At 36.1% G+C, this 27810-nt stretch overlaps 1 long non-coding RNA gene across 3 annotated transcripts in view; it reads right to left on the bottom strand.

Annotated features, from left to right (window-relative positions):
* LOC127544293 (uncharacterized) overlaps positions 1–27810 on the bottom strand; it is a 53975-nt gene that overhangs the window by 17203 nt on the left and 8962 nt on the right. For all 3 annotated transcript variants that reach the window (XR_007949420.1, XR_007949418.1, XR_007949419.1), the window contains exons 2-3: positions 5179–5296; positions 2478–2581 (exon numbers count right to left, since the gene is read on the bottom strand). This is a non-coding gene — a long non-coding RNA (uncharacterized LOC127544293). The remainder of the gene's footprint in view (positions 1–2477; positions 2582–5178; positions 5297–27810) is intronic.

The raw sequence follows: 27810 nt of genomic DNA, 5'->3' as shown, positions 1-27810 counted from the left end.
AATAATTTAAAAGAGTTCCATAAGAAGCTTGTGCTTGGTACAAAGTGTGAAGGTGCAACAAAAGGAAAAGTTGTGGGATTCCTGTTATCACAGCAGATTTTAGGATTGACTGTTAAGATTCATATTAAGAATTTAAAGGGACCCCAAATGGTATCTAGTCCAATCTCTACCCAATTGATAAATCTTGTCTGTGCCATCAGCTAAAACAGTACTACATAAACAAAATCCCCTACATTATTTGATGACTAAATGAATCTAATAAATTAATTTTAAGTGTATAATTTGTTTTATTTTTACTGCTTTTGAATCTTTCTCATGGGTCATTTCACAAGGGGGGCCAATTAAGAGGGAACATAATTTGAGGCCCCACACTAGAGATAGGATAGCCTATAGCTTCTATTAATCATCTTTGATAAAAGAAAAAATAAAAGGGATAACTGACTGTTTTATAACCTCTTTGTCTTTACTGGTGCTGAGACAAGAAGCCTGCAGTCAAAATAGTGAGCAGGGACTGGGACACCAGCAGTGGGCACTCCATGCTGAGACCAGGGGTTGGATTTGTGAACTACTGTGAACTTTTCTAGATATCAATTTGGTAAGGAAGAGAGGGAACAAGTCTTTCCCCTTCTCTACAGGCTTAAACAGTGTGCTTGGATTTTCCTTGATGGCACTGATCAAGAAAGAAGAACGAAAGAAGACTCATGACATTCTACGTGAGAAAAAGAGTTTGTATATTTTCATTTTAATTCTAAATAGATTAACCTTTGTTATGTGTCCATATCAACAATGGGTATCTCTAACTAGAATAGATATGTCTTATTTTTCACATCAGTAGCTTTACTGTTTTTTTTTTCAAGATCCCAAAAGAAGATTTTAAAAAGTCATTGTTTAAAGAATTTTAATGCTACAAAGGGTTTTAAATGCTATAATAACCATTCCCCATACTTTCTAGACTTGCAAGATCTTTTATCATTGGTTTGATTTAAAAAAGAAACGGACTTTTCCCTATTCCTCACATCTTTTCCACAGAATTAGGATATCTTTATGACACCTGCTTTACATCTGATTATTACTATAATCATTACTTATTAGAAATAAAACTTTAAAAAATTCATCAATGTATACAAAGGGAGAACTGGGAGTGAATTATTTCCAAGGGGTGGGGGGCAAGGGCCAGATAACTGAAGTCACTTCTATTTAAAAAAAATATCTGTTTTTCTTTTCTTTTTGAGGGGGATCTCTTATGCCAGGATATGGAACTGAAAGTCAAAGCTGTTTTTAGGGCCAATTATTACCGTTAAAGAGGAGTAGCTCAGGATTCTGTATTCTTTGATATTCCTTTATTATCAAGCAGTAATTGTTCAATCAGATAAAATTTGTTCCTCTATCAAGTAGGGAGGTACTATAGCTCACTGAAAAGATCAACAATACCATGTAGGTGTGCCCTATCAAGGGGGAGTTGTTCTGTGTCTCCAAATGGGTAACATCACCCTCTGAACTACAGAAACTTTTCGCTGGATTTTTATAGCTGAGCCAAAACCAAACACTGAAACTGTGTCACGTCATGTAACTACAAAATATTCTGAAGCAATTGTGATTTGGTCTAGAAATATAAAATGTTTGTAACTTAAATCAAAGCTTTATTGCTTAAAATCAAACCTTCTATATACTAAAAAACCAGTATCAGAAAAATCTTTTTCTAGTTGAATTGCAGTATTATGTCTCAAATATGGTCCAGAAATTCAGTCTTTCCATTTCATTGTAAGGTAAGTCACAAGGTATTACAGATCAAACAAAATAAAGTAACTAAATTCAGTAAAATAAATAAAAGATAATTTAATGCCTATCTAAAAGGGATGGTTGTTTTCTAATACAATAATTTCTCTTCTAAGCCTATCTCACCCCCATACCCCATCCTCAAGCCATTAACAGATAACAGGGATAAAAACTTGTTAATATATGCACAAAGACATACTACTACCTTGTCAGTCAATTTTTTTTTTTTGAATGGACCAAAGGAGAGGATCACTGGTTGGAGGAACACTGGACATGCCTTTTAAATCTCTTAAAAGACTGACCCCAAAAAGCTCTGGGATGAATATAAGTAGGGAATAGGTTACTGAACAAGACCTTTATACCTCAATTTTCTTTCAGACATGGCTTTTTGCCTCAGTCTACACCCAAAAGGGGGCATGCAGACAGACATGGAGACAAAGAAGTCGTAACAACAGGTCAGGAATAGAAACATATTTTTCAAAGAAACACAACCATAGAGAGGCAGAAAGGAAGCAGCTTTAGGAACTACTCAAGAACAGAAGGTGCCAGTCTTGGCACCTTAAAGTAGAGCACTTTGTGCTCCACAGAAGTAGGGACCTTCAGGATCAACTGTAATCTTGGGGAGTGGAGGGAACAGGAGAGGAAAAGAGATTATGTTACATGAAGTGCTTAATGAATTTTGGAATAGAGAAAGCAGTTACCTTTAGTTTTTCAATTAGATTTAGCAGATGTTCTTTTTTGTACCAAATGCTGCCTCAGCAAATCCAGCAGACTCCATCTCATGCTTTACCTCTTCTGCCCCAATCTAAAAAAGTTACTCATTTTAATAGTCTATTTTCCACTTATAACACAATATATTAGATATGTTCTTGCTTTACATACAGATTGTCCATATTAATATTTTTTTAAAAGACAAAATAATGTGTATTTAATGAAAAATAGTCTGGGTGAATGTGGATAGAAGGGAAATATTGCTTATGTTCAGGCCAACGCTGGACATTTCATTTAGGAGAGAAATTAATTCAGACAAATGGACCCATATCAGGCAGACTCCCACAGCTGCCTTTTAATTTATTTTTTTCCTCAATAGCACTTATTTCTCTAATTACATATAAAGATTTTTTTAAGATTTTCAATTCCAATTTTTTTTCCTTCTTCAAATTATCAAGCAATCTGATACAGGTTATGTATGTACAATCATTTAAAATAAATTTCCACATTAGTTATTCTGTGAAAGAAAAAACAGAAAAAGAAAAAAGCCATGAGAAAAAACAAGCAAAAAAAGTGAAAATAGGATGCTTCTATCTGCATTCAGTTTCCATAGTCCCTTCTCTGGATATAGATAGCATTTTCCATCCCACGTCTATTAGAACTGTCATACTGCTGAGAAGAGATTAGTCTACCACAGTTGATATTACATAATCTTGCTGTCATTCTATACAATATACTTCTGCTTCTGCTCACTTCACTCAACATCAGTTTGTGTAAGTCTTTCAAAGGCCTTTAAATTTACAAGAAATGGCTAACATGTTGAGTCTACAAACACAACTGAAAAGTCTTCTACAAATTGCTCTTTTATGGCAATGAATCTATATCATCAGCTTACTACGTGTTAGTGTTATACTTGTGTCTATAAATCTGCTTTTTTGAATATAAACATAAGAAGCTCAAATCTTAATGAAACATTTGTTTCATCAGAGCTAATAACCAATTTTTTGTGGGACCCAGAAACTATGACTTCAAGAACAGAAGAGAGGTATGACTGGTGACAAATTAAAACAGGATAAATTGAGAAAGATAAGAAAGAACTGCAGAGAAAAAAAAGAAACAACTCTAAGATGGAGAAAGGATTGAAAAGAGACATTCATCGTTTAGAAAGAAGAGAGTAAGTATGGGGAAGATACCATCTGAGAGAGCAATAGTGAAAACATTATGACATTTTTGGGCTGTCAAAATAACCAGGGACATAAGTATAAGAAAGTAAGGCACATTCTTACTAAATATTAGAAAGCATAACTCATTGGCTGACTAAAACTGAAAACTCAAGAGTTAAATATTAATACCCACGAGGATATTATTTTCAAAATGGAACAGTAGCAGTACCAAAATATTCTACAGGGTTGTTCTTCACATTGAGGGAAAAATTATCTAAATGCATTTTGCAAATGACTCTCATTTATATAGTGCCTTAAAATCATCAAGTCAGAAAGTATTGAAGTGCACAAAAGTGCTTCCAATGTGCCAAGTATTGTGGTAAATGTGTAGGGATACAAAATAAAAATAATCCCTATTTTCAAGAATTTACATTCTGATGTGGGGGTAAGGGATGGGGAAGGGAACATGCAGACAACTAATTATGAACAAGATAAATGCACTGAAAGTAGGAGGTAATCTTAGAAGGAACTAAAAGCAACCAGAAGAGGCTACTTGCAAAAGGCAGGATTTTAGCCAGAAAGAGAAGAGACGACAAATCCAGGAATGGAGGACAGTCAGTGAAAATGCATGGATTCAAGAGATGGGAAAGCCTTGTGTGAAAAACAGAAAGCTGGGGTGCCCTCAGCCAGAATTGAACTCTGAAGCAGAGATTCTAGACATTATCCCCATTTTGCAGATGAGGAAATTGAAGATCAAAGAGGTTAAGTGACTTACTAATGATCAAATCACACTAATAAGTGTCAGGTGGAATTTGAACCTATGACTACTTCAAATATTTTGCTGCAGAAATGCCTGATATGTTTTTATGTTGTTCAAATCTTAGTATAGTTACAAAGATTATATGCACATTAACTTCTTCCAGTGTTTCTTTCCATATTGAATAGACAGTTTGTCATTTTTAAAGTAAAACCAACGGTTTGCCTCTTGGACTAGATGTGAAAATTTCTATAAGTCTTTTTGCAGCACAGACAAACTTGCTATTTCTAGAATCAGCAAACTAGAAGTAAAGCAAAGCAATTGGAAAGAGGCTTGAAAATATTTTTTTAATATACTTTTAATAGCTTAAACATCCTAATTTACAAATGTTGGGACTACACAGGAACAAATGATTATAGTTGGTTTTTAATATTCATTTTAAAAGATTTGAATTTCCAAATTTTCCTTCCTTCCTTCTCCTTCCACTTCCTGAAGAAGGCAAGCAATCTGATAGATTATACAGGAAAGCACAAGTTTTGTCAGAACAACATTTATTGTTCAAAGCAAACTGTGCATAAGAATTCTTTTTCAAATGTATTTTTTCACTTTTGATTCCATAATAGCTTAAATATTATCAAGAAGACTAAGTATGTAAAGCACTAATACATAGTCACAAAGGATTTCAGGATTTAGAGTTTACAAAAAGGTGTAAAATTTTTTTAAAAAACTAATATTTTAGAATTATGGTTAAAATAAAAATTCTTATCTTACCTAAGCAGTTCTACTATGCAATAGCATGTCTTCTAAGTTGAGCTTTTAGGGCATTCCTGGATTCTGCGTTTGCATGCTGCTAAATGACCAAATAAATTAAGCCATTCAACTTGCCAACCTATTTGGAGAAGAGAATAAGTTGAAAGTTATTATCTGTTCAATTAACTACATTTCTGCAATAGGAAAGAGAAATCAAAATCTAAAATGTTCTGAAATGCCTAGTGAATCACGCCTAAATGAATCATTGATTTAGATCAATGAATATTTTGTTTTCAGAGATCTCTCAAATCTGACCCTTCCTTTTCTTTTACAGGCATTACCATAGATTAGCCCTTCATCACTTCTTTTCCAAATTACTATAATGGTGTCTTAGCTGCAGTCCATCTTTCACACAACTGACAAAGTGATTTTCCTTCAGTAGATCTGATCACGCTCTTCAATTCAATAAATTCCAGTGGTTTGCCTCTTGGACTAGATGTGAAAATTTCTATAAGTCTTTTTGCAGCACAGACAAACTTGCTATTTCTAGAATCAGCAAACTAGAAGTAAAGCAAAGCAATTGGAAAGAGGCTTGAAAATATTTTTTTAATATACTTTTAATAGCTTAAACATCCTAATTTACAAATGTTGGGACTACACAGGAACAAATGATTATAGTTGGTTTTTAATATTCATTTTAAAAGATTTGAATTTCCAAATTTTCCTTCCTTCCTTCTCCTTCCACTTCCTGAAGAAGGCAAGCAATCTGATAGATTATACAGGAAAGCACAAGTTTTGTCAGAACAACATTTATTGTTCAAAGCAAACTGTGCATAAGAATTCTTTTTCAAATGTATTTTTTCACTTTTGATTCCATAATAGCTTAAATATTATCAAGAAGACTAAGTATGTAAAGCACTAATACATAGTCACAAAGGATTTCAGGATTTAGAGTTTACAAAAAGGTGTAAAAATTTTTTAAAAAACTAATATTTTAGAATTATGGTTAAAATAAAAATTCTTATCTTACCTAAGCAGTTCTACTATGCAATAGCATGTCTTCTAAGTTGAGCTTTTAGGGCATTCCTGGATTCTGCATTTGCATGCTGCTAAATGACCAAATAAATTAAGCCATTCAACTTGCCAACCTATTTGGAGAAGAGAATAAGTTGAAAGTTATTATCTGTTCAATTAACTACATTTCTGCAATAGGAAAGAGAAATCAAAATCTAAAATGTTCTGAAATGCCTAGTGAATCACGCCTAAATGAATCATTGATTTAGATCAATGAATATTTTGTTTTCAGAGATCTCTCAAATCTGACCCTTCCTTTTCTTTTACAGGCATTACCATAGATTAGCCCTTCATCACTTCTTTTCCAAATTACTATAATGGTGTCTTAGCTGCAGTCCATCTTTCACACAACTGACAAAGTGATTTTCCTTCAGTAGATCTGATCACGCTCTTCAATTCAATAAATTCCAGTGGTTTCCTATTGCCCCTAGGATTAAAATAGAAATTTCTCCACTGAGCTCTTAAAGCCCTTTTCTAGTTATCTGCAACCAATCTTTCCAGCATCATTGTGCATTAATCTCCCTTCTTAACTCTGCAGTCTAGCTAAATCTTCCCTTTGTTCCTCAAAGAGACCTCTAGCTTACTTATTTGTGCTTCTGCACTCCATTTAGAAAAATCCCTCTCTTCCTTCAAGAACTAGTGTAAACTCCCCTTCTACACAAAGCTTTCACCCTCAAAAATCCTAACTAATTTCTTCTCTGAACATTAATGAGCATACCATAAAAAAAAAAAAATGAGAAAAGGAGCACAGTTGAGGTTGAGGGTGGAAAGGGAAAGTGAATTCTTAACTCAAAAAGAGACTTTTCAAGATTTTCAAAGCAGTGTAAAATATTTCATTTAATCTTCATAGCAATCCTCGTGAGGTAAAATATCCCCATTCTACAGATGAGAAAATTAATTCTATGATCCTTGAACAGGATCACACAGCCACCTATGTGTCTGAAGGGGTATTTGAATACAGGTCTCCTTGATTCCAAGTCTATATCTTGCTCATGGAGCCACCTAAGATGCATCATAAATGCAGTTTTCAATTCAAACATGCCCTAAATCTAGGAAAGCCAGTGTAATAGAGGAAAGATTTATGATTCAGAAGATTTCAACAAGTTGAATTTTGGATCAAACTTAAGATGAAATTTAGTGGGGATAAATGTAGTCTCAAATATTTGTATTAAAAAATCATTCCACAAGCATGAGATGGCAGAGCCCTACCTTCACAATGCCCTCAAAATCTAAGTGTATTAAGAGAGGTATAGTGTCCAGTACTAGTAAAAGGGAGGTGATAGTTTTATTGTATTCTAATCTTTTCAGATTATATCTGGAGTACCATTTTCATTACTATAAAACACATTTTAGAAGGTCTTAAGTAACTTGGACAGCATCTGAAGAAGTGTTGACAGAACTAAAAGCAAAGGAGCCTTATTTGCAAAGAGGCAAATTTAGGTTCAAGATGATGAAAAATTTAATACTGATTAGAGTTATCCCAAACTGTGACAGACTATCCTTGGAAGCTGCTAGATTTCTTCTCATCAAGTGTTCAAAACTAGGCTAGAAGAATACTCTGGGTTGCTGTAAAGGAGATTCTTTTTCTGATATTGGTTGAACTAGCTGGTCTCCAAACTACTTTTCATCTCTAAGGTTCTATGATAATGCTCATGAACAGGATACCAGCTGAGTGCTTCCTAAGGGTTAATGAAATCCAGCAGATTTTTAGTTGTTCCTTTGATTCTTTTCAGATCATGAGAATTCCCTGATTGAACAAGGAGACAAAAGCCTTTTGATAATGGGCTAATTTGGATAATGGGATAATGGTGCAGTGTACAACTCTCAGTGTTGTACAGACTTATATTGATTTTACATGATTGGTTCTAGTTTTTAAGTAGATGAATAAAGGGGGGAAGGGAAAGGAAAGATCTAGGATGTTTTCAACTTCAAATTCTTCTATGGATCAGTGGTACATCTTGGTTTGATTTACATATCCTATTTTTCATTTGTATATAAGCTTTTTTTTTTTTAATTTAAATTTTATTTTATTTAAAAATAACTTTGTATTGACAGAATCCATGCCAGGGTAATTTTTTACAACATTATCCCTTGCACTCGCTTATGTTTCGTTTTTTCCCCTCCCTCCCTCCCCCCCACCCCAAGATGGCAAGTAGTCCTATATATGTTAAATATGTTGCAGTATATCCTAGATACAATACATATTTGCAGAACCGAACAGTTCTCCTGTTGCACAGGGAGAATTGGATTCAGAAGGTAAAAATAAGGGAAGAAAATCAAAAATGCATAGTTCACATTCGTTTCCCAGTGTTCCTTCTTTGGGTGTAGCTGTTTCTGTCCATCATTTATCCATTGAAACTCAGTTAGGTCTCTTTGCCATAGAAATTCACTTCCATCAGAATACATCCTCATACATGTATATAAGCTTTTTAAAGCTTCTGTTTTGCTTATGCCAGGAAGAACTATGAGATGTTGGTATTATTTGCTTTCCCGTAAGTAGCCTTTTAATTCGTAAAATGTTCTCATCAAACTAATTCTGATATTTATCTAAATTCTAAAAACTCAAAATGCTTTCTAAGTTCCTTGAGGATAGTCTTATATACCAATACTTATATAATCCTTTAGCATTCTCTAGAAAAGTTAAATTTGCTTTAACAAAAGGTACAGAATACAGTACCATTAACTGTAAGAATAGGTGTTAAACTCACAAAAGAATAAAGGACAGATACTCCTACTTTAGTAACAGATTGTGTAGCAATAACTTGATTTTCTGAAAAGTCATGGGATGTTAATTTTATTTGGTTTAATTTACCTGCATTTTGCAGGATATCTAACCACATTCACATTCCCTTTTATGTTGCTCCACCATTTCACAGCCATGTTCTTCATTTCTGCAGTGAAGCTGGAATTTAGATCATTTCACATATATATGTAGTACAGTCACAAATAAATTACTATTTTGGCTTTAAATGATAAATCAATGTGAATCTAAAAATATAAAGAACAAGTAAATATTAAAGTGTCCTTTATGGTGATCAAATGGCCATAAAATTCCATTTGCTTAAAAAATGTATTTGGAAATACTATAATTGTGAAGTGTTAAGATTCTGAGTCAACCTAAAAATATAAAGGTGACTTTTTTTTTTTTTTTAGGTAAATACAAGTTTCTTTCTAGCTCTAAATCTATGATCCTAAATTTTATTTGGAAACACTATGATCACAAAATATTAAGATTCTGAATTTATCCAAAAAGTGTGGAGATAGGTTTTTTTTTTAAGTCCCTTTCCACTCTGTGACTAAGACTCCACTCTGTGACTAACTGGATAAATAAATTTTCCTAAAAGTTAACCAGCAGAAATGGCATAAATAAGGGATCATGATTAATGTAAAAGTTTGTACTTTTGACGAGATGGGAATCAATGACTAAAAACTCCCAACAAAATCATCTTTGGTGTGTTTTGTTTTTCTAAGACTGTAATGCATATTTCCTTAATAAATACTCTTGTCCTTAGTAGAGCATAGACTAAATATGCAAAAGCAGTGAAGACACAGAAACACATAGAGAAGCATACCAGCAGAGATGGATCAGAGAATGATACAAAGAGATAGAAAGGAAAAGAAAAGATACAGGATCATCTCATCAACAGTATACAACATATCAACAAATAGCTGTTAAGGGTAGTATACTATATTTTGTTTTCTCAAAATCAGGATAGCCTCATGAAAAGTTGTAAACAAAATTTATAAGTAGGAAGGGCAACAAAATTATTTTGACAAGGAAATAGCTTCATGAAAAATTGTTAAGCAACATGCATGTAGGAAGGGTAAAAAAGTTGTTTTGGCAAGGAAATAGGTCAAAAATCTATAACCTTACCTAGCCCCTTCAATTCCTTTCCTGGGATGAGATCTGAATGGACCACAATTAGCATGATGCAATTAGAAATAGATGGGTTTTGAGCATTTTACATGCATGATCAGTTCCTCCATCTTCTCTTTTTCTTTTTTTTTGATGAGGCAACTGGGGTTAAGTGACTTGCCCAGGGTCACACAGCTAGGAAGTGTTAAGTATCTGAAGTCAAATTTGAACTCAGGGCCCTCTCCTGACTTCAGGGCTGGTGCTCTGTTCAATGCACCACCTAGCTGCCCCAATCCTCTTTTTCTATTTTATTAATATATCTTTCTAGGGATATAATTTTCCCCTAAGGCCTGTGGTTGCTACAACCCAATATTTTTATATTATTTCCTAAATGTGTCATTGTATTTCACATATTCACTATTTTTATGATTTTCTGGACCCACTCATTAGAGTGTTATTTGCTAATAACATAGAGGATGCAAAACTTTCTACAGTTATAGACAAGGTGAATTAATCTAAAAAAAAAAAAAGATCTAGCTTAATTGAGGACATAGGGAATTGTATCACTGCATTAAATATCTTTAATTTAGTATCATCCTCCTTCTAGGGGCTTCCAGAGAAGGAAACGTTTTGATCTACTCGTAGGCTGGGGAACATTAATAAATTAAGTCTTATCAATTGAACAGAATCATTTTCACAAAACAGCCTTGAATTAGCAGAATTAAAAGCTGGAAACATTCTAGATCTTCTTCTCCATTCCCTTTCATTTACTTAAAAACCAGAACCATTCATCCTAAAATCAATATACAATATAGGTCTCCACAACACTTAAAGAGTGGAATCACTTTTCCAGAGCCCATGGTCAAGAGGCCCCTGTCTCCATGTCCAAACTGGGAATTCTCATGAATGTGATATAGTACCACTGAAAAGACTCAAAAGAACAACTAAAGATCTGTTGGTCATTCATTAATCCTTGGGAGGCAGATTAATCTCAGTTCATGATTGTTTACGGAAACTATCTTTGAACAAAGCACTATACAAGTTTTTGGGGAAACCTACATCTTTAAAAAGGATCTCTGTGAGTAAGTAACTTCTCTTTCTCCACTGATATATCATAACCTAGGTTGCTGCCTGATTCTGGACTTAGTAATTATTATTTTTCCTAGAGAAACATGCCTAAAGAGATTTGAGAATAACTTATAATTTGATAAAAATTTAAATTAACATCTGATATATATTTTGTCCTCCATGAAGGACAATTCCAATACTCCAAGGATATAATGATTCTTACAGATAACTAAACACATTAGTATGGTTGCCATTGGTTATCATGGAAACATACAGTAATAACAGTTGCTGAAACTTCTTTTACCACAGGATACTCTGCCTGCTCTCTTTAGTAACCCACCAGGCTCCTGTTCCAATACAATGAGAGGTTCCAACTAGAGGATACCCATAATAGTTGGGAGCACCTTCATACCAGAATACTATTTTTGACTCTTAAGGCTGGTTTTATTGATAATTTCTTTGGTAGTTGGTACTTTTCCTTTGTTACAGCAAGCCAACATCTCATACTCTTCTAATCTTTGTGATTCGGGATTGCCATTGGCCAAAGAGAAAATAAAATCTCTTGTCACCTGCTACTTCTCCCATTAGTCTCACCTCCATTTCTCTATAGTTTCTAACATTTTCTGCCCAATTTTCCCCTTTGCACTGAACCCTAACTTTATTGCTAATTTAGCCTTTAATAATTCATTAACAAACATTTACTGAGTCTACTGGGAATGGCAATAGGGATCTTAAATATCACCTTCTTAAATTATTTCCATCAACCAATACCCAAAGAAATTTGGTTCTGTACCTGAGTTTTTATCCTTTGCAGTGTTGGCCACTCTACTCAGGCCTCCCAATAAACAGGGCCATAACTCTGTCATCCTAATTGCCACTGTCCAGACTTTGCTTCTTCCCACTGTTTTGCCACCTAAGGTATGCTTTGTCACCCCAACTTGGGGGCTCTAGAAAGCAGGACACAACACTCCTCTTTGGTGAAGTAGTGCAAAGAGTGCTGGGCCTCAACTCAAGAGACACCAGAGCTCAAATTTGGCCTTTGAAATTGAAAATATTGTTAATGAATTAATGAATCTGTCGATTCACATGACACTGAAAATCACACAAAAAAATAGTTAAACTTACCTAATTGTACTTCAAGAGATCAAAATAGCACGTCTATTCTCCAAATTATCTACCATGCTGTTATTCTTGACTCTTCCCTTGTCTTTCCTGCTATCTCAAATTAATTCCAAGTTTTATTGATTCTACTTTCATGATATTTATAATCTCTTCATTCACTCACAATCTCCAGAGTCTCCTTCATAGTTTCATTAGTTTCCTTCTGATTAAAGTAACAGTCTTCTAGATATTCTTCATATTGTTCAGTTTTTCTTTTTTCTGAGATACTTTTGAAATAGCAAGAAACCTTTCTCAATATCAACATATCAGCTCCTGCTTCTATGCTACTCTGTGTACTTTTGTACAAGCCACTCTACCATTCCTGAAATGTACTTCTGATTTACCTCTACTTTTTAGAATGCTTGTTTTCCTCTGAGGCTCAATTCAATTGAGGTTCAATTCAGGTACCACTATCTTCATGTATTATTTCTTCCCCGATCCATAGTTTTCTACCTCCAAAGTATCAAAGTACTTTGTCAGTGTCTCTCTTTTGCCCACATAATTTCTTATTTCATACTTTACTTATTTGTATTCTTGTCACATTTCATCCCCTTTACATTTTTCTATTTTCCTATTTTATTTTTATATTCCCCAAGCCTTCTTGGCATAGTGCTTTATATATAGTAGATGCTTAATATAAGTTAGTTAAAGTTGAAATGAGGCAGTCCACACACAGATCAAGTTAATCATTTTGACATTTAACTGAATATACTTATCAAACAATGCAGTAAGAATCTACATGGGCTAGATGTGCTATTTTGAGCTCATCAAGTACAATTAGGTAAGTTTAACTTTTTTTTTTTTTGTGATTTTCAGTGTCATGTGAATCGACAGATGAACAATTCATTAACAATATTTTCAATTTTACAACTAAAAAGACCCGCTACATTAGAAACTTGATTTCTGCAAACTCATCAATTACCTGTAAAGGTCAGACCACTTTCTCCCTTTCCTTAGACCTCTCTATTCCTTAAAACAAAATATTGAAATTAGACCAATTAATAACTCTACAATGGCCTTTAGTGTTTAAGTGTTTTGCCAGTCCATGTGGCAAATTTCATTGTTTTCATGTAATGACTATGCTAGCACTCAGGACACCCCAGAATCAGCTGGAGTGTTCATCTTTATTCTTGGTATTTAGGGGTAGAAGTGGAGGGGATGGAAGAGAATTTCTGCAAGCGCCTTCTCCCTCACCTACCGCTGAGAGTGTGTCCCTGGCTAGCTTTTCTCTATCCCCTAGTCCCTCCTACAATCCTGTATACACCAATCATTGAGCCACTACGGATAGTGGAAAGGACCATTTCCCAAGCATATGCCCATACAATATTGTTCAATCAGTAGTTAGCCTCAAACGCACAGCAGTCCTGACCTCAGTGCATTCATTCCATAGTTTCAGCCCTCTACATTTTCATTTTAAGAAACTGCCACAGCCATCATAACCTTCAGCAACTACTACCCAATAAGTCAGGAACCTTTAATATTGAGCAAAAAGACTACGATTCATTGAAGGTTCAGATAAAAGTAAATTTTTTTTGGTTACAAAGTATTAAAGTATGTATTGTAAAAAAGATACTATCACATTTAATATAATTTTTATATGTCCCAAGTAACCAAAAAATTCATGTAACTCACTTTATATGATATTCACTTTATTGCCATGAACCAAACCTACAATATCTCCAAGCTTTGCCTCTAATATAGTGATCTACCATCAAAAACTTAATTGTTCTAATCAACACAATAATCTAAGACAATTCTGAAGGACTCATGATGAAAAATGCTCTCCGCCTCCAGAAAGAGAATTGGTGAATCTGAATGAAAGGATAAAGAAGAGGTAGGGAGATTGCAAATGATTTCTGCCTGTGTCCTTGTCCTTCTCAAATCAAAAAGAGAATTAGAACCTGATAATATCCCTGTTTGAAATCCCCACTTATGTTGGAGAATGATGGAATAGCAAGATTTGATCTAAGAAAGGACAGACCAGGACCCCTAAAAATAAGGAATGCTTGTATGGAAGAGAGGTCATTTTTTAAACAATAATTATTTTGTATTTGGTATAGCTGTTTTTCAATGTTTAGCTATCTACCCATAAAAAAACAGGGCTCTGCCTGAAAAGACTTAGATGAATTGTTGATGAACGAAGTGAGCGGAACTAGGAAAACATTGTGCACAGCAATAGCAAGACTGTAGGAAGATCAACTATGACAGATTTAGCTCTTTTCAGCAATTCAGAATGGCAGTTATTTTTTTTTTCTAGAAGGAGCTTTCCAGACCTCCTAAGAACTATAAGCCAGGATGAAAGAGCTTAATAGTCTGGCCGAACATGCTGGTGATAAAACCAACTGTTGAGACTTCCATCATGGGAACTTAAGCTGACCTGTAATCAGCTTTCCTTATATGGCAGAGTGATATCCAATTGGTCCAGTAAAATGCCATGCTGGTTTTTTTGACATGTAAATAAAATCCTGTCTGGCTGTAGATTTATATAACATTTCTAAATATAACATTTAATATGCCATTTCCTGAAGAAGCTGAAGATTCTTCCAGGGATCAGCTTTTTAACAAGCTAATCTGTTCTTTTCATCTTGCTCTTTAGCTTGTTTGACCAACCATGTGACGGTGTGATGTTCCCTATGCTCTCCAAGATGCCAGGCTAAAAAAATCTGCAGTACTTGTAAAAAGGCAAAGAATAACAAGTAGCATTGGAATAGTCCTGGCCTAAAAGTCAAGGGCATCATCATCCTAGAAAGAAGTCAGTAACTTTCCTAGAAATAGATGAAGTCACCTTGCCCTTCTTCTATTAAAAATACTAAGGCACTTAAATATTATCTTAAAGACTACTGTTATAAAAGAAAGTGTTGCAAAGGTACAAAAGTTGCCCCTAGAAAACAAATTTAGGGTGGTAACCAAATTTAGAAAGGGAAATAATCATAACTAATATTTATCTAGTTTTAAGCATTACAAAATGCTTTACATATATTATTTTATTCGATCCAAACATAACTATGTCAGTTTGGTGCTATTAATATCCTCATTTTACTCATAAGAAAAGTGAGTCTGGGAGAAGTTAAGTGACTTACCTAAGTCATGCTGCTGAAGGGAGACATTTGCATGAACATATTCCTGCCTACAATTTAGGTCACTATCCACTCTATACAAACTAAGGCCCCTCAATTTGATTAAGATTACCTCTCCCATTGCCTTGCAGGACTGGGGTAATGACCTAAGAGAAGGAAGAAATCTGACTACTTTAGGAACGTGAGAAATAATTCAACTCGACCCCATGGTATTCCAGTCAATATGAATCAATCTGATATGATTCCAATGCAGTAATAATTATAAGGTCCCAGAGCTGTGAGCTGCAGATTTTAAGTTTACTTGCTGACTCATAAAGGCTTTTACCCTCGTTTTTTCTTGTCATGATGACCAAGTCCAATATAGTAGAGAGATGACTCAAACATACGGAGAGTCCTCCAATCTAATTTTGTACCTTTGGACCATTCTTTCCAACCTAACTTAAGGAGAATTCCTTGTTTCACCCAACTCGTGACTCTACTGACATATTACTTTGCTTATTTTAGCTTAAGCATCATATGTCAACAAAAGAATTATTCTGTATTTGGTATGGCTGTTTTTGAATATTTAGATTATCTAGCCATTAAAAAAACAAAAAACAAAACAGGGCTCTGACTGAAAAGACTTACACGAACTGATGCTGAATGAAGTGAGCAGAACTAGGAAAACATTGTGCACAGCAACAGCAAGATTGTAGGAAGATCAACTATGATAGATTTAGCTCTTCTCAGAAGTTCAGAAGTCCAAGGCAATTCCAATAAACTTTGGATGAAAAATGCCACCTTCATCTAGAGAGAATCATGAAGATTGAAGACAGATCAAAGTATACTGTTTTCATTTTTTTTCTTTCTTATGGTTTTTCTCTTTGGTTTTGATTTTTCTTTCTCAATAGGACTCGTATATTAATATGTTAAAAATGAATATACATATAACATAAAAAAATTAAATTAAAAAAACAAACAACAATAACCAGGGTCCTGACAGACAGCTCAGATCATGAGGAAAATCTGAGGTTGACTTCATTAGAGGCAATCATGGACTCTTTAATGAAATGTTGTTGGTTTGGGGCTCTGCCTCAGTCTCTTCTGTTGTAGATGGAATAATTTAAATCCCTCCAGTTAACATAAATATCTTTTGAGTTCACTTTTGATCAGTCAGAGAAGGGAATCCTTAAAAGGAGTGGTTAAAGATAGAAATGAGTGGTTTTATGAAAATGATTCTTGAAGGCTTTTATTAAATTTTATGAAGCAAAATGTTAATTGAACTTTTACTCTAAGCTTTTAACTGTTTTTTTCCCCTAATGCTGTGTGAAATGTCTTTAAGCTACTAATCCTTGAAAATGACTTGAAATAGCCATTCTCCAATTGATAAATGGTCAAAGGATATGAACAGACAATTTTCAGATGATGAAATTGAAACTATTTCTAGCCATATGAAAAGATGCTCCAAGTCATTATTAATCAGAGAAATGCAAATTAAGACAGCTCTGAGATACCACTACACACCTGTCAGATTGGTTAAGATGACAGGAAAAAATAATGCTGAATGTTAGAGGGGATGTGGGAAAACTGGTACACTGATGCATTGTTGGTGGAGTTGTGAACGAATCCAACCATTCTGGAGAGCAATCTGGAATTATGCCCAAAAAGTTATCAAACTGTGAATACCCTTTGATCCAGCAGTGTTACTTCTGGGCTTACAACCCAAAGAGATACTAAAGAAGGGAAAGGGACCTGTATGTGCCAAAATGTTTGTGGCAGCCCTGTTTGTAGTGGCTAGAAACTGGAAAATGAATGGATGCCCATCAATTGGAGAATGATTGGGTAAATTGTGGTATATGAATGTCATGGAATATTATTGTTCTGTAAGGAATGACCAGCAGGATGAATGCAGAGAGGCTTGGAGAGACTTACATGAGTGAAATGAGCAGAACCAGGAGATCATTATACACTTCAACAACAATATTGTATGAAGATGTATTCTGATGGAAATGGATTTCTTTGACAAAGAGAAGATCTAACTCAGTTTCAACCGATCAATGATGGACAGAAGCAGCTACACCCAAGGAAAGAACACTGGGAGATGAATGTAAACTGTTTGCATTTTGGTTTTTCTTCTCGGGATTATTTTTTACCTTCTGAATCCAATTCTTCCTGTGCAACAAGAGAACTGTTCAATTCTGCACACATATATTGTATCTAGGATATACTGTGACATATTTAACATATATAGGACTGCTTGCCATCTGGGGGAGGGGGTGAAGGGAGTGAAGGGAAAAGTCGGAACAGAAGTGAGTGCAAGGGATAATGTTGTAAAAAATTACCCAGGCATGGGCTCTGTCAATAAAAAGTTATATTAAAAAAAAAAAATGGCTTGAAGGATTTTAAAGAGTCATGGGATGTCCATGTTTGACTCTGTATTTAAGCAGAAAAACTTATGTTAAAATGATGTAAATGAATAAAAATTACTTCTGGCAGGCTTATGCCTAAAACTCACAGAGTGCATAATTTTATCTCATCCTCCCAACTACAAGAGAGTAATTAAGGTGATTCTAGAATACTTTGTTGTTTGTCCATCCTTCTGGAAAAGGTCAGGACATCAGGAGGGTGATGCCATGACTTGAAAGTAAAGTAGATTTAAGTGAGACAGGGCTGTGTGCAGTCCCAGCCTCATTCTTTCATAGAGGTTATCTGATGCCAATGCCAAGTATAGGTCAGAACAACTTAAGTGGCTCCTTGTTTCATGGCAATAAGGTAAATTCTCTCAAATGCTGAAAGTTTCTGCTCTATCTCTAATTCATTAGATATTTGCTATCCTGGGCTATGGAAAACTACAATTGGAAAAAAAGAATTTTGATTTGGTACATAAATTAGAAAAAGATGATATCAAAGATTAAGAATACCAATAATTAGAAAACAAGTTTTGTTGCAGAATGCAGCTATTTGGCTTAGCATTTCTGTCTTCCCAATATTCTCCTACTCAAGCCAAACAATTTCCAGGTAGTAGAGTAGGCAATATAAAGGAAGGTAAGTTGTCAACCAGGAAAGAAAGCACAAAGGAACTAGTTTATATTTTTCCTAAACTGAACAAGATTGGGATTATCCAATTTGCAAAGAGACAAAAGTCTAGTAGATGAGGGAAGAGGAGGAAGAGAGAAAGAAAAAGGGAGTAAGTAGACAATGACATCCTATTAGGTTGAGTTAAAGATTCCTTAAGAAAGAGGTCCAGAGGCATCTAGATGGTACAATGGATAGAGCACTGGCCCTGAGTTCAAATACAACCTCAGACACTTAATACTTCCTCATTGTGTGACCCTAGGCAAGTCACTTAAACCTAATTGCTTCAGGAAAAAAAAAAAAAAAAAAAAGGGGGGGGGGTCCATAGGAAAATTGGGACACTAATGCATTTTTGGCAGAGCTGTGAACTGATCCAATCATTTTTTTTTTAGGGGGGGAGAGTAATTTAATAATTGTATTTTATTTTAAATTTTAATAGCTTTTTATTTACAAGTTATATGCGTGGGTAATTTTACAGCATTGACAATTGCCAAACTCTCTGTTCCAATTTTTCCCCTCCTTCCCCTCACCCCCCTCCCCTAGATTGCAGGTTGATCAATACATGTTAAATACATTGGAGGATAAATTAAATACAAAATAAGTATATGTGTCCAAACCATTATTTTGCTGTACAAAAAGAATCGGACTCCAAAATATTGTACAATTAGCCTGTGAAGGAAATCAAAAATGCAGGCGGGCAAAAATAGAGGGATTGGGAATTCGATGTAATGGTCCTTAGTCGTCTCTCAAAGTTCTTTCCTTGGGTGTAGCTGATTCAGTTCATTACTGCTCCATTAGAACTGATTTGGTTCATTTCATTGCTGAAGATGGCCAGGTCCATAAGAATTGATCACCATATAGTATTGTTGTTGAAGTATATAATGATCTCTTGGTCCTGCTCATTTCACTAAGCATCAGTTCATCTAAGTTTCTCCAGGCCTTTCTAAAATCATCCTGTTGGTTGTTTCTTACTGAACAATAATATTCCATATTATTCATATACCACAATTCATTCAGCCATTCTCCAATTGATGGGCCTCTACTCAGTTTCCAGTTTCTGGCCACTCCAAAGAGGGCTGCCACAAACATTCTTGCACATACAGGTCCCTTAATTTAATAATTTTATTAACAAATCAACAGGTTATTCAATTAAAAGGATAGTCATTTGGCCATCTCTTTTAGATCAAACACAAACATTTCACCAAGGGTTTCTTGGGACTTATGAGGAAAGACAATATGAAAGGCAAAGTGGAAAAATGGATGGTGCTTGACAAAATCGAAGGGAGCAGTCTCCTTGGATAAGTAGATCTTACAGAAAAAGATGCCAGGGGAAAAAGTAGATGTCTCTCTTCTCTAGAAACATCAGGTACAAGGCTCTAGTATGATCTGTTCTTCTCCAGCTCAGACCACTTATAGTAGTTTTCTACAAAATTGATCTCAAACAAACTTTTAATTTACTTTGCCAATAAATAGGTAAGAAAATGAAAGTTAGCTCAAATCTTTTCAAATTTGGAAATTTTTAAACCAGGAATTCACAATTTTACCTATTTATATTTACTTCTGCTTACCTTTCTACATCACTTATATCCTCTATCTCTATACTTAAAAAGAGATATGAGAAGCCAATGTTATAAAAATACAAAATGAATTAATTTCAAATTGCCTGATTTATCTAAAGTTAAAGGTACTAGGATATGTAAATACATTAAATAACAATTTAAATTAACACCAGTTTAAAGTACATATAAGAACTGTTCTGTGTTAAGGAAAGGACTAGATATCTTGCAGATGTAACATACTTTTGTAAGGACTCATTCACTTGAACAGAACTAGAAGTTAAATGTTTTACTAATCCAATCAATTTAGAGAGCAATTTGGAACTATGCCTAAAGGGCAAACTTCGAATTTTGATCTAGCAATAACACTACTGTTATCTCAAAAAGATCTTATAAAGGGGAAAAAACCTACATGTACAAAAATTTTTATAGCAACTCTTTTTTGTACACGAATATAATGGAATACTGAAAACGATGAACAAATGTATTTCAGGAAAACCTGAAAAAACTTAGGTGAACTGATGTGCAATAAAGTAAGTTATCTATTTTCAGAGAAAGAACTGATGGATTCTGAATGTAGATCAAAATATGTTATTTTCATTTTTTTCCATTTTTTTTTTCTCCTTTTGATCTGTTTCTTCTTTCACAACCTGACTAATTTGGAAATGATTTACATGACTGATGTATAATTTATATCAGACTACTTGCCATCTTGGGAAGGGAAAAATTTTTGGACCTCAAAATCTCTAAAAATGAAGGTTGAAAAATATCTTTACATATAATTGGAAAAAATTAAATGAAATAAAAAATCATTAAATAATGAATTCCACAGTAGCAAATCTTCTAGGTTTATTTCTTGGCCTGTGTGTCACAAAATAACAATCCCTCTGATTAAAGGACAAGTTTAGTACTGGTGGTAGTTTGATGTTCATCCTGAATATTAAGGCTGGTTTTAAGCTCCACCTTAGGGAAAGAGAACAAGTCAAGACTTGCCCCTCATACTGGGGGCAAAAGATAACCAAATAAACCCAATTGTTGAGAATGAAATGATGGGAACTAGTCTTGGGGTCCTTGATGGTTTGTTTTATTCCATCACTGATACCTAGAAATAGGATTTGGGACTTAAGTAAGAAGACTAAAATGGTGTTTCCTGATACACTCCAGAGAGGAAAAAATAAACTACACATTAATAGGTCCTTTTCTGTTGTGGTAGCCTTCCAGATGGATCACTTCTTTCTATATCTTATCTCCTCTTGCCTATGTAGTAGGACATTTCCTCTAACTAGTATCAGAAACTAAGGATTATAAACAAGAAGAGACAGAAATGACTAGATTGTTATCTCTAGATTTTCTTTTGCTGGTAATGGACTCCAGAGATATACTCCCTCCAGCATGTTTATTAATTTGGGGTTTTTGCCTTATGCTAGTGAATGAGATGAGATCTTTCAAGACAGTTGTAAAAATCGAGTAAGGCTTCATCTATTTCAGAGTTTGAGTAAGCCTGAAGGACTTTAAGCATTAAGTCAAGGGCCTACTTAAGTCCCCTTCCTGCTATCTTCCCATGACATCAGCGTCTCCTATTTCAGTCAAACATGGGCAACTATGTACTTATTAGTCAAGTTCAATTTCTTGGGTAGTTCTCGAGTTTAGAATGTAAGATCCTCAGCCAATAAAGATGAGGGTCAGTGGTGGGAGGGGGTATTTGTGTTAGGGATTAAAAGTATTGACCCTGCCCCAGACCGGGCTTCCTCCCTTCAATTGTCTGCTCGATGGGATGCCCTTCTCAGGAGAATGTATAATAAACTTTGCTTTGCTTCTAGAGATCTCTCCAGCATTTTAAAAAATTAAAATAGTGATCCCTCACCATTTCTGAACCATACACTAGTATAATCTTATCCTTGTCTATGAACATGTATAGATAACTGAAGACTTGATTCAATACATCTAGAAGAAAACTCACTCTACATATATATATATATATATATAAATATAAATATAAAATCAAAGGATGGAAGGAGTGCTGGCTCTGGAGCTAGGAAAATCTGAGTTCAAATCTAGCCTCACAAACTTAATCTGACCCTGGCAAATTATGAACCACTCAGTGCCCCAAGTAAAAGTCTAAAACTATATAATTTGCAGAATGGTTCATTTCTTACCCTGGCTGTACTTTTCCCGACTTTTTTTCTAGGGCCTCTGTCCTAAGTCCCCTCTAATTTAAGAAAGGCTCCACAGGCCAAACATCTTTTCATTTCCCACCTGGTTGCACTGCTTTAAACTTCTCTATGTCCAGATCCCAATGTTTCCCAAACCCATGTTCTACTAGATTGTAAATTCCTCAAGAGTAAAACTTTCTCTTTCAACTTCTGTACTTCTTTGCAGTGGCAGAGGAGGTTTCTTCAGAAGGGACAGTGCCCCATGCTGATGAAATTATAAATCTGGTCTATCACTCCAAAAAAAAAAAAAAAAGAAGAAAAACAGGCTTTTTAATAGAGTAATGATAAAAGCAGTTGGGTGTGGCAGTGGGTAGAGAGCCTGCTTTGGAATAAGGACGATTCATCTCCCAGTTTCAAATCTGGCCTCTAATTGCACCCTGGGCATGTCATTTAATTCTGTCTCATTAATTAAATGAGCTGGAAAAGAAAATGGCAAAACTTAAGGGTCACAAAGAGTTAGACATGAATGAACAACAACAAATAGATCTGTGTGGTTCAGAAATGGTGAGGGATCAAAAAGCTGAAGAGATCTCTGGAAGCAAAGCAAAGTTTATTATACATTCTCCGAGAAGACCGTCCCACCCATTGAGCAAACAATCGAAGGGAGGAAGCCCCATCTGGGGCAGGGTCAACATTTTAATCCCTACTGCAAATAACCCCCTCTCACCAGTGACCCTCATCCTTATTGGCTGAGGATCTTGCATTCTTTACTCGGGAACTAGCCAAGAAATTGAACTTGATCAATAAGTACATAGTTGCCCATGTTTGACTGAAATAGGGAGACGCTGATGTCATGGGAGGATAGCAGGAAGGGGACTTAAGTATGCCCTTGACTCAATACTTAAAGTCCTTCAGGTCTACTCAAACTCTGAAGTAGATGAAGCCTTCTTCATTTTCACAACTGTCTTGAAAGATCTCACCTCATCTCGTTCAGTCCCTCCTCTTATTTGTACACTGAGATTTCTTCAAATTCTTGTAACATAACTTCACATTCCCTATCAAATTCCTCATCCCCTTCTGGCTCCTGTTGATCCTCTTGGACCACTGGCTCTCACCCTTGTCCTTTTAACACCATCAATCTAACAGACCCTTTAGCTTTCTCTTCCAACCTAATCATTCTAGATAATGAGTTTTGGACTATTCTGTTATCAATCAATCAGATCAAACAAGGTACACAGATAGAGAGTAACATAATACTACTGAGAGTTATAAGGCCAAACCAAAGGAGCTGCTTCCACCAGCTTTCCCGAAGCTAGGACCACCAGGAATTATTGAACGGTGAGATCCAGATCTGTACAAGAACATGAGCAAGTTTCCTAATGTTCTTAGTGACTTCTTTTACTAGATTTCCATTCATCAATCTTTATACAACAAATATACAAATTTAGTTTCGCACAAACTCCCCCTTACTCAGCTAACAAATAATCCAGCACAAGTCTATGTTGTAAAACAACCTCTCTGGTTTGGGTAGCTTGGGCAGCCAAAAGATCTAGTGCCTCAGCCGTCTGATTGGTGATAATCTCTACAACTGCTTGAAGCTTAATTATCCTGTTCGACATATATATTGGGGTTCTATATCCCCAACTTCCATCTTGAGCCCAGGTGGCTGGCCCATATTCTTTAACTGTTTTATCTGGAGGCCAGGCATCATCCCAACCATTTGCACCTCCAATGGAAGTATCTAAACCCCATTTCCCTCTTTCCAAATCATCGTACAACTGAATCCCTAAATATTGGTTTGCCTGTTCAGGAAGAAAGATAAATTTTGGCCTTATTAGTCCAATATAGCAAATCCCTGTCCAATTAAGAGGTAGGTGAGTATAAGCAGTTAAGCCACAGATCCAATAATGTTCCTTTAGAGCAGGTTGTTCCCTCGAAAATATCCTTGTAAAAGGGTAATATTGTTGGTCTCTTGTCCCTAGGGGACCTTCCCCCTAGGGGAAATGACATACTGACATTTCCATAAACCTTGCTCCTTCCTCCAACTACAATTGGCAACTAGCCATTGACCTATTAGGTTAGAGGTATTCCAAAATGTGGGAAAGAGTGTCCCATGTTCCCCAGGTATCCCTGGGGTGACATTGTATCAATCCCATTGATGTCTAGACAGGTTAAAAACTTTTACTTTTCCAAATCCTTGCAGCCTCCCTCATATTTCTTAGAGACAGAGCAGACAAAGAATGCCTTTTGTCAATCCGCAGCAATTCTTAAAGAATTGTGCCAGGGCTTAGAGCTCCAAATGATGACTGCAAGTGGTCCACTTGACCACTGCAGTGTCCACTACAAGATAAGGAAAGACAAAGTCTTTTACCTTGCCCAGAGTTAAGTTCGCTCACATACACTATTTCCCAGCTTCAAACTTTGCCCTGTCTGATTTAAGCAGTATTTCCCTTTCCTATCTTCTGTCAATGGCCACTGATGTTTCTCTTCTAAGTTCCAGAAATCAGTCCCATTATGAATTTGGGATCAGTTACTAGGGATCCAGGCTGGACTGAAGGGGATAGGTACCTATGACCATTGGCTAAATTGTTGGGATCCACCATAGATCCAACAATTTGATAAGTTAAAAGTTCTCCCTATATTCTGCATGAGCAGGAGGAACTGGTTCTCAAATCTGGAAGGTAAAGATCTGGTTTCTATGGCTATGATGAGGAAATAGGCAGACCCAAAGCTCAAGGAAAGCCCCATGAGGGTTTCCCAAAGTAATCAATGTAAGAAAAGTCATATAGTTATAATGCACTGGATTCAGAATTTGTGTTCCCATTCAGTGGGGGTCCCCTCCTCAGGTGTAATTTGAGGTCTCCTTTATCTTCAACTGTCTACTCGGATAAAGGTGGCGCCACAGGTCCTTTTGTTCTGGTGTGATGTGTCCAGTCTCGTTCCTGGGTGTGAATTGCAGTGTCCAAGGTCAGTATCACCTCGTAGAGTCCATCCCAGCACAGAGTCAGCTTCTCATCCTTCCAGGAATGGATCAACACCCAATCTCCAACCTGAATCCTATGAACAGGGAAACCTAGAGGAGGAATCTGAGCTATTAACCCTTTTGTTGAAGTCCTAGCAATGACTTAACATATCTCTTAAGAAATAAATCCTTTGTCTCCAAGTTTCCCATAGGACAAGTCTGGAGAGGATGATCATACAATAATTCATAAGGTGAAAGCCCTCTATCTTTATGTGGCTTGGTTCTGATTCTGACCACAGCAAGAGGAAGACATGTAATCCAAGGTAGTTGGGTCTCTAAAGATAATTTAGTCAGTTGCTGTTTTATTTCTTGATTCATCCTTTCTACTTTCCCAGAAGAGGGAGGATGCCAAGGGTTGTGGAGATCCCAAGTTATTTCTAAGGCCCCGGTCAGATTCTGCAATACTTGGGCAGAAAAATGTGTTCCCTGATCCGGGTCTACCCTCTCCACTATTCCACATCTGGGAATAATTTGTTCTAATAAGACCTTACTGTTGAGGCAGTTGCTTGGCTTGAGGGGGATGCTTCCACCCATGAGGTCAGATGGTCCACTATGACCGGCAATTATTTGAGGCAGCTCAGTGAAGTCCATCTGGATGCTTTAGAATGGTCCGATTCCTGGAGCTCATCCCCTTTTGGGATTTGGCATTGAGCAGCCTTGTTAGTCCTTCGACAAATGAGACAGCCATCCACCAGTTGCTGGGCCATAGTATATAGGCCAGGGGAAACATACCTTGTCAGCACAGCATCACACAGGTTTTAGACATGCCCTGGTGCAGTTGCTAAAGGACCTGCCTCATATTTGCTTTGGTCAATACCTCTCTGCCATTAGGTAAGAGCCATCGTACTTCCGAGTTCCCAACTATTCTGAGAGTCGAGACCTTCTCTTTTTCCTTATGGGTAAAAGTAGGAGAGGGTAGACTAAGGGGAAGTACAGGTATCAAGGCCATTATATGAGAAATCTCCTGGTCTCCAGCTCCCTTGGCCTTCTCATCTGCTAATCTATTTCCCTTTGCCTCAAAAGAATTTCCCATCTATCACTCTAGAAGATCCATCTATAAACCAATTTACTCCCCCAGGCATTGGGGATTCTTGTAAATCCTCTCTTAATTTCATTTGAAAATCAATTAACTCTAAACAACAATATTCCTCTGCAGGGGTGGTTCTGTTCCAGGGGACAGGAGGCAGGATTAAGATTATCAACATTCTGGAATCTGTGAGCTATCTCACAGGTCTCTGATTTAATATTGTTCTTACTTGGTGTGAGACATTTACTATAACACTGCCTCCAAAGGTGGGCTCGCTACTCTCTTCTACCAAGAGAGTGGTAGTAGCTACTGATTGTACACAGATCAGTCGTCCTTTGGCTATCCGATCTAAAATTTTAGAAAGGAAAGCCACTAGTCAGGAGCAAAGGATCAGCAATGCAACACGGGCAGCTGATCCTATAAGCCTCCTTCCTTTCACCTGGAGTGAATTCCCCTTCATTTCATTTTCTCTGCGACCCGACCCTCGACACCCTCCCCCCCCCCCCCCCCCCCCCCAGCGATCATGCAAAATATGAAAAAAGCATCTGAAGACAATATAGATCTTTGATAAGTAAATCAGGGGCCTAGGATTGGGGTTCCAGAGATACCCCTGCCTTCCATCAACATACATTGTAAAAGGCTCTAGGCCTAAACCTTAGCCTAATCAGGGCATGGAGATTCCCAGCTTTCTCTCAAAGAACAAAAGCTCGAAGTTAAGCCTTTATATAAATAAACTCTAGCCCCAGGAAGTAAAAGGTTAATAACAGCAACCAAAGACTGGGCACAAATAAAAATATCTATTTAAGGCAGTTTTACTTCAGGTAACTGTCCTTAAGTTTTAACCAATTCACCTTATGACCTATACAGTCAACCTGAATTCAAAACTCCTAATAAATATTAGCTGCTGTCCCAAAAGATTTTATCTCCTACAGCAATTATCATTAATCAAGGCTTTAGATGAATCTAATTCTCAAGAATCACAGTAAAGGGTTTGTTATGCCACAGTTTTCTTTAACTGTCCTGACTCAGTTTCCTTGTACAAGTTTCCCTTGTCTCAATCTCCCTAATTACTCCCCTAAGCTGTAAATCTCCCTCTGGTCCATGAAGGCTGAGGACCAATTAGTCTAAGGATATAAATTGTTAGCCCAAGTAAGATAAACAAGAGAGTAGACTTCCTGATTATCTTCTGTCCTTGAGAAATTTACAACATCCCTTAAAATATTCCAAGATATTTCACTGACATCTTTATCTCTGGGTTCCTTTTTAATTCATAGTCTTTTCCAGCTGGGCTTTTCCCGCTCTTTTTCCCTCTTCTTTGTCTCTAAAAGGTATATAAAGGTTAGAGATTTCTCCATTCATTGCTGGAGAATGGCGGCTGGCTGTGGATGCTGGACGCTGGATTCTTTGAGATGATAGTCTTCTCCAGACCTGGGACCAACATGAATTCCTTGGTCCCAGTATATCTTTATCTCTGTCTGACTGGATAATTTGAGACGAGAGTCCTGTCCAGTCAATCTTACTCTCCCATTAATAAAATATTAAAAACTCTCTAATTTCTCTCCTGCCTCAGTTTCTCTGGCATTACATTTTGGAGGTTCCCCCGAG

The sequence above is a fragment of the Antechinus flavipes genome, chromosome 1, assembly GCF_016432865.1.
Source record: "Antechinus flavipes isolate AdamAnt ecotype Samford, QLD, Australia chromosome 1, AdamAnt_v2, whole genome shotgun sequence".
In the NCBI taxonomy this organism is placed as follows: domain Eukaryota; kingdom Metazoa; phylum Chordata; class Mammalia; order Dasyuromorphia; family Dasyuridae; genus Antechinus; species Antechinus flavipes.
The sequence above is the reverse complement of the archived record's forward strand: the minus strand, read 5'-3'. Positions and strand labels throughout refer to the sequence as shown.